The following is an 8,165-nucleotide window of genomic DNA, read 5'->3' as shown; positions in this document are numbered from 1 at the left end:
ATAGACGGCAATGGGAATGCCAGTGTGAAATGTCCATTTGATATCGAGGGTTTCGGGCATTTTTAATCATTTTTTGAATGCCCCCCATCTTGCTTTGGTCTGGTGATTAATAATATATTGTCAACTGCCGGGTGGAAACCTTGTATGTCCAATAGGGAAGATTAATCCAATGTAGTAATTATTTAGTCAAAATTTCTTATTTTGACTACATAAAATCCATTGACACACTTAATCATATAAAGTTATTCCAATTGAACAAAAATAGCAGATCTACTAGTAATTATTCTACTAGACAGACTCCTGTTACTGAACGAACACGCTATCGGAATATAGAACTGTTTTTTTTTTTCACCTCACAATTTTACAAGTGCAAAGCAGTGGGTGAAGATTTATGTATTCATTAATTTATTCATTCATTCATTCATTCATTCTGTGCATACTTTTGTATTCCGTGAGAAGAAAGCGGACATATTTAGAGTGCATATAGAACAAATAAATAAAAAATAAAGATACATAGGCCACTGAATAAATAAAGGTACGATATATTATATTGTGATATCAGGGGTGTACATGATGAAATAACATGCAGGTGCGCACGTTACTTTAGAAACAGTAGCATATAAGGCTGAGTAAAAAAAGAAAAAAAGAAAGAAAAATAATCCCTATTCTGGAATTTCCCCCCAAATAGTCCAAGCTCGCATGGTATGGTTTTGTTTTGGTGTAGACAGGAAAAAGGCGGTGCGGTATAGGTATAGGCTATACAGTCGTGACTCATGTCTGTTTGGCTGAGACCATGAGGGCTTAAAGTGGTTAAAGTGTGAGAGGAAACTATGATATATCACGTCACTCCCCTTGAATAGTTTGCTCATATTTCCATGAAGGATATGGCGTGGTTATTGGAGACAGTCGGCAACCCGGCATGTTCCGGGAAAGATGATGTCACCCCCGTTCTGCCCTTATCAGGCTGACCTTGATGTGTTCCACACTTCTCCTTGTGGATATCATGCCGGCCGCTGTCGGTCCCGAAACCTCGTATCTCCTTCTTTTACGCTTTCTCCACGTTTCGTCTTATTTCTCGTGAGCTAATGCCCTATGATTAGCCATAGTATACAGTGTCTCACAATGCAACGTGTTGTGAGCTTTGCAAATAATAATACTAATAATAATAATACATAAAAAAAACAAAATAAAGTGAAAGTGTGTTTTTCTTTAAATTAATGTTGTACAGTATGATCAGGAGCTTGTCATGAGTAACATAACTATAGGCTAGATTGAATCCATTGGAATGGATTTTTTTTTTGCCCCCATTTCTTGAAAAGTAACAGTTTCTTGGACATACGTGGTTTGGTTTCCACCCCGACAGCAGCGATATGTGAGATAATGACGCCCTGTGTGCAGTGAAGCAGAGAGCTACGGGGACCTGCTGTATTCTAAGTACATGCACTTAGCCCAGACTAACTATAAATCATGCCAACTACCCTATACAGTTGCATGCATCCTTTTAATCTGTGGGTCACAATCTACACACACACGGTCACGCTCACGCACACACACGCACGCACGCACACGACACACACGCAAACATGTGCACGCATGCACGAGCTTAGCCATGAGGCGCAAAAGACTGTCAACGCAATGAACGCATATAGGTGCACGTATAGACATGAAGGTGTAAAAGGTAGCAGGTGACGTAACAACACAGCGAGGTCTAGTCCAGTTTCGGGCGCAAAACAATTTCACTTGTTTTATCCTGTGTCCTGTATGAGTTCTCTCTCCGTTGAGAGAGAACTCAGATTGAATGGACATTTTGGTCCAAATGACGTGCGAGACCGAGATGAGACCGAGCTGAAAATGTGGACTCGAGAAAGGACTCGAGACAACTAAGGACTATATATATATATAAGGACACTATAGGCTACTACCAGAGCTTTAACTTAAAAAAAAAAGGATATTGTTTTAAAATATCACCATCACTAGTTTTAATGATTTTATGTAATTAATTAAAAGGTTACATTTAAATGATTGACTACATTCTTAATGAATGACTGAACAAAGTGTCAACCCAGAACATTAAACTTTATTTATTAAGCAGCTGTAATAGGTCTGTCAAACTCAGAATATAGAGCTATTTGTCACAAAAAGAAAATCCAACAAATATTTCTCACTGCATAATAAGAATAATAATGTTATGGAAACCTCATATGTACTGTACAAAAAAAAAAAAAGGATTAAAATTCAAAAGTACAATCTCGAGCGTTTTGATCTTCTACTACCTTTGATGCTTTTGCGTGATCCAAGTATGGGTGTTCATTTACGAAATAACGCAAACAGTTAGAATATAGAGATAAGGAATAAGAAGGTATAGTGGCCACTTGGGAATCGGAAGGAGCCCTGTTCGATCCCGGGCTCCCCCCAGAGTTAGTGTCGAAGTGTCCTCGAGCAAGACACTGAACCCCTAATTGCTCCGAATGAGCAGGTCTGTGCCTTGCAACGTTTCCGCCGCCATCGGTGTGTGAATATGTGAACGTAATGCACAATCATTGTAAAGCACCTTGGATGAAGGCGCCATACAAACGCACCATTCACCATTTCCAAACCAAGAGGTTTCTTTCTGCCCCAACATCGACAGTGTGCATTATATTCTGTGCACACAAGGCATGTCCCGAAACACAACAAAGACAACAGTGTGCGCAAACAGGCTTGTGTTGTGTTTCTTCCACACTTGCCGGTCATGAGGTCTCCGGGTCAAGAGCCCTTTGACCTCGGCCTGCTCTGCTCTCCGCTGTCCACAAGTCCTCCACACTAACACTGGAACATGCTCACTATAGTGCAGCCAGCCAGGGCAGCTGCAGGGCCATGTTTCTGGAGTTCAGTCTGCTCTCACCTTGTGTTCAGTGGGGCTTTGCGGCTAGGCTGTGTTTTCTCAGGCCAGTGAAAAATGTCTTCAGCACTGCACATATTCATTAGAACCTTGAGGTGCAAAAATAATACCAAAAACCAAACGGCGTGGGAATTTACATTCGCAAATCCCCTTGTTTGTCTCCTGATAGATGTTTAGTGCAGGTATCTAATACTTTAAAGGTAGAGTAAGTGATTTCACTCAAAAAACCTTAGGTTTCGTTTTTGGCTGTGGGACCTAAGCCTTCGTCCAATCAGGATAGAGAGTCAAAAACGAAACCTAAGGTTTTTTGACCCCCAGGGGTTAACTGGGGACAGGGAGGAACTCCTTATATGGTCAGCACACTCTATAGTAGAGAGGATTATCACAACAAAACAAAAAAATAAGTGATATTTGAATTAAGTGAAATCACTTACTCTACCTTTAACTCAAGCACTGAGGTCGAGCGCTTTGACCACCACTGGAGCTATAAGTCTGCGGTGACCTTGTGGCTCAGCGGGGGCCTCGCAGGCCAACAGCAAGGCCGTTCTAAGACTAGTTCAAACGGCGTCTTGACGCTCAGCATCCATCCTCATTTAGACACAATGGGGACTCATTTAGGACGAGCAACGGCCCGGAAAACAACGCTGACCTTAGTATTCTGACCGCTTCTCCGTTTGTTGTTTGATTCCCCCCCCCCCCCCCCCAATGAAAAACACAACACGCCGCACCACTTGCACTTCTAACAAAGGTAGAGGGATGGACAACATATTCACTTTGTTATCACCAAGTCGTCTGCATTATGTGTTTTTCACAACATCAATACCCATAAGCTATACATGGGATGGCCTTGGGCCTTTTACACAAACAAACAAAGCCAGAAAACATAAATGTACACAACTGATGACAGTGCTGTCAAACAAGTCTACAAACAAGTAGGATGATGAACTGAAATGTAAAAAGCGGAAACATGGAGATACGAGAGCTGGTATCTGCCCGACAGCAATGAATTCTGGTTAATATTTCTCCGTAAAAAGTTAAAACAACTATACCTGTAGCAATATGGTGTATGGTGAGCTGGGGAGGTACCCAATTTGTATCACTGTTAAAAAAGAGACTTATCGGGTACTGGGCTCGGTTGATCGAAGGAAAGGAGAAGGAACTGAGTCGAATAATGTATACGACTGTCTGCTTAACCTGTTCAACACGGGTGGGTGTCCATGTGTCACCTTGGGTTGCACAGGTGAAGAAAATACTGGGCGACTGTGGTATGTCTTATACATTTGGTTGTTTAAAATAAGAATTGAATGCACATAATGTACTGTAAATACGAAGCAACTGAAAAATACGTTATTTCAATGGTAGCGGATGGAGAGAAAGGATTTTTGTCCAACCACAAAATGGCAACCAGTGAGTGCGAAGAGGGGCACAACCACTGGCGGGACTTGACAAGCGGTGAATTTCTGATTCGCCGCCCCTATTGGTGACATTTGGAGCGACGCATGCAGCCATCTCTGTTTTTACTTGTTATTTTGGGGACCCAGCACCCACCCCACTTTGTTTTGAGATGTTAATATCATTTTCTGCAACATTTCTCTACGGATAAGAACATGTAAAAATAATGTTATACAGTGTCAGTGATAACCTTTTACCCATTTCTCTCTTCAACATCCTCTCTCTCTCTGTCTTCACTCTAGTCTGTGTGATGTGCTTTCTCCTTTAAAGGTCTCTCTCTCTCAATCTCTCCATCTCTCTCTCTCTCTCTCTCTCTCTCTCTCTCTCTCTCTCTCTCTCTCTCTCTGAGCTCAACACAGACTCCATGAAAAAGGGCTATATATTTTAAAATAGCCGATCTACAAGCTGTTAGCCGAACTACAGCATTTACAAATGAGTTATAAGGGGTGGTGCAGGATAGGGCCTAGAAGCGCCCAACCGGAGACCAGATTGAAACTTGAAAGAACGCATTACCAAACTAGAAAAAGTGCCGTTTTGGGAAAATGTTTAGCAGTAATATAAACGTTTTTTTTTTTTTTTTTGCAACGATTGCAGATCCAGATCACTCATAGCATCTCTGAGGATAGAATTTTGGATGAGCAGGACATGTGCAGAATTTTGTAGAAAATGGGCCACTCCTGAAAACTTTGGAAGGCAATCTTAGCCAATCAGTGTAGAATCTGAGAAATCCAACAGACTCGTCTTGATCACATGACCACAGAGATCATGTGTACCGATTTGCGTGAGATTTGGATGAGATCTGTGCGACTAACATAAACAATGTGTTTTCCAGAAATCGGCCTCATGGTGGCGCTATAACCGGCAGATGTGGAGGAAAATCATTTTCCATGGCCTGCCCTCTAGGGAGTGCGCATACATAAGTTGTATACAGATCGATGCAGTTATAGGTAAAAACAGGAATTGCCCTGTTATAGCGCCACCATGAGGCTGATTTGCAAAAAAAATGAGTGGCATGTCATCTTCGTCCTAGTGAAAATGTGTGTGCATAATTTCACGGAAATTGCACACAGCGTTTGTGATTTGTGGCATTTTGTTCGAAACGGACCAATCATGTGAGCTTTGGAAGCCAATCTTATAGCCAGGATGGAAGATGGGAAATGGTGCAGATCCGTGTTGATCACATGACTATGGAGATAGTGTATACCGAATTGTGTGATGTATGGATAAAATGTGTACGAGTAATCTATTTGTTGTTTTGCCTGAATCGGCCTAATGGTGGCGCTATAACAGGTCGTTGAGGAATATTTGGGGCAGAGGTTAATTGTTGGCATCCAGGGAGTGTGTGTGCAAAGTTTGGCATGGATCGGACCAACGGTGCCGGAGATTAGCTGGTAACGGACGGACGGAAGGAAGGAAGGACGGAGTGCAAAACATACTCTCTCCCCATGCCTTCGGCCTGGTGGAGACAATTACTGTAGGCCTACATACTTGTGTTGCAGAGTCACTGAGTGAATTCCAAAGAGAATATTATTGCATTGTATCTCCTTACCACTCTCCGACTGTCTGTCCCTGTGTGTGTGTGTGTGTGTGTGTGTGTGTGTGTGTGTGTGTGTGTGTGTGTGTGTGCATGCCGGAAAACTTGTGTTCTTGCTGTGTTTTCTGCGCTGCGAGTTCCACTCCCTCCATATAGCGGTATACCAATTTACAGTGCTGTCACTGCTTTGTGCGGTCACGACTCACAGTAGTAAATTTTTTCCAATAACTATAGTGATTACAGCTATTTAACAATCCTACTGTACAGTACGTTGAAATTGCCAAGAGGGTGAGTGGGCGGCAAGCGTCATCAATATGTCCGTGCACAGACTATGGCCAAGACTTGGATGTTGTCCCTGTTGGTTTTCTTTTCTTACACACCAGTATAATGTTCTTATTTTGATCATATTATGACCTAATTACTGAACGTCACATGTGGCTGCGCACATTGTGCTCTCATCGTGCAATACTGTACTACTTTGAAGGCTGTGTAGCTCCCTGAAAATCTAGTTTAGTAAAAATGTATTGTATTTATGTAAAAACTAGATCCAGATATTGCATTTACAAAGAAAGAATCCCATAAAGGTCCCATAAAGGTCCCATAAAGGTTTAAAATAGAAGGCATTGATGTACATATGCATACTGTATAGCAGTCTATTCCAGTGTGGACTATGAGATGTGTCACCCATGTAACAGTTCCCCATGCATCCCCCATTGTGTGAATGTTAGTGATATTGTGATATTCTGTACACCCCTCTACAATTTAGACATTTACAACTATTTATCCAGAGCGATACAATAAGCAAGGGAAACATCAAATGCAGAGACCAGAAGGGAGAAGAGTCTGGGAGGTGTGGAGCATTGTTTTAGTGAAGGTTCCCTGTGTTAGCAGATTTGAGAGAGTTGGAGATATGGGCATTTACATTTTTTGTTTGTTTTGTGTTTTTTTTACGTTTTATTATATATTGTTTTTATTCTTTATTTTTATTCTTTTTATGTAACTCGAGAACCGTTCGCCCCACCGACTTCAAATTCGGCACGTTCCACACAACCACAGGGAGTGCAGTGCCCGGTCTCGAGTCGGTCGGACCCACGGTTGTCCAGAACCGCACAAAAGGCCTTTTTCATTTGGCGGCCATCTTGAAAACAGCCAAATTGGATTTTTCGTTGGCTCGGTTTAAAAAGTTAAAGAGATGTTCAAGCCAAAGTTCACGCTTGTATCACCTTGTGAAAGATTCTCTCACAATATGGCTGTTAGCCGCTGTACTATATGGGATGGTTTCAAAAAATATATTTAATTATAAAATGTATGTTTATGGCTTATAGACAGAATCTGGACATTTTGTGAACATTTTGTTTTATAGCATTTTGTTTCATAGCGCCTCCTGATGGCGCTATAAAAGGCAGGTGTGAAAATCCAGGTCAAAGGTTTTTCCTTGGCCTCTAGGGAGTGTGCATGCATGCAAAGTGTCATGCAGATTGGTGCAGTTAAGGTATAAATGTCAACATATGCCTCATGGTGGCGCTATAACAGGCCGTTCTGGACAATTTGGGGCAGAGGTTCATCATTGGCATCCAGGGTGTGTGTGTGCAGAGTTTGGCATCGACCGGACGGACACACAGCACACACAGACGGACTGTGTGTTTTAATGTATTAGGTTACTTTAGACCAAAAGGCTCAGTTGAGGCTTTAATGGTCTCTACTCCTACACGCCTGCCTCTGACGCATGCAGAGGCCAGCCGCTGTGTTTACTAGAAGATATACGTCAAAGCCATTAGTGCTGGCCTGCTGGCCTCTCTCTGGGTCACAGTGCGCGAGAAGTAGAAGGCCACGTGCACGTCGTGCAAGTATATACACTGACATGCACATTATTATAATTGTTTTGCCATTTTGAACTCTAACTCAAAGTAGAAGATCTACAAGCTCCCAGCATGTCATGCTGCTACGCGTGAGCTTGAGAGATGCTATGACCTTTTGGGCTAACTAAGAAAGAACCAAAAGGTCAAATAATATAAGAACAAGGCCAATTGTTTTTAAAGGGGAATTTTCAACATTTTACTCTGTCATTAATATACCTTAGAGCTGTTGTTTACCCTATATTCAGTATTTAAGTCCGAAGTCATTTTGTAGTGCTACGTTACGTCCGGGTCCAAGTGGCACCAGCTCCCGTCAACATCTCATTGTAAATAGAATATCTAAACGCGTGAATCTTATTATTATTATTTTTTTCAGAAAGGAAGCCATTGAGGGTTAAAATGGGTCTCAATGGTTCCAACTCGAGTAGAACTATTAATGTGT

This window comes from Protomyctophum bolini (assembly GCF_963924005.1).
Source record: "Protomyctophum bolini genome assembly, chromosome: 6".
In the NCBI taxonomy this organism is placed as follows: Eukaryota; Metazoa; Chordata; class Actinopteri; order Myctophiformes; family Myctophidae; genus Protomyctophum; species Protomyctophum bolini.
This window is presented reverse-complemented; position numbering follows the sequence as displayed.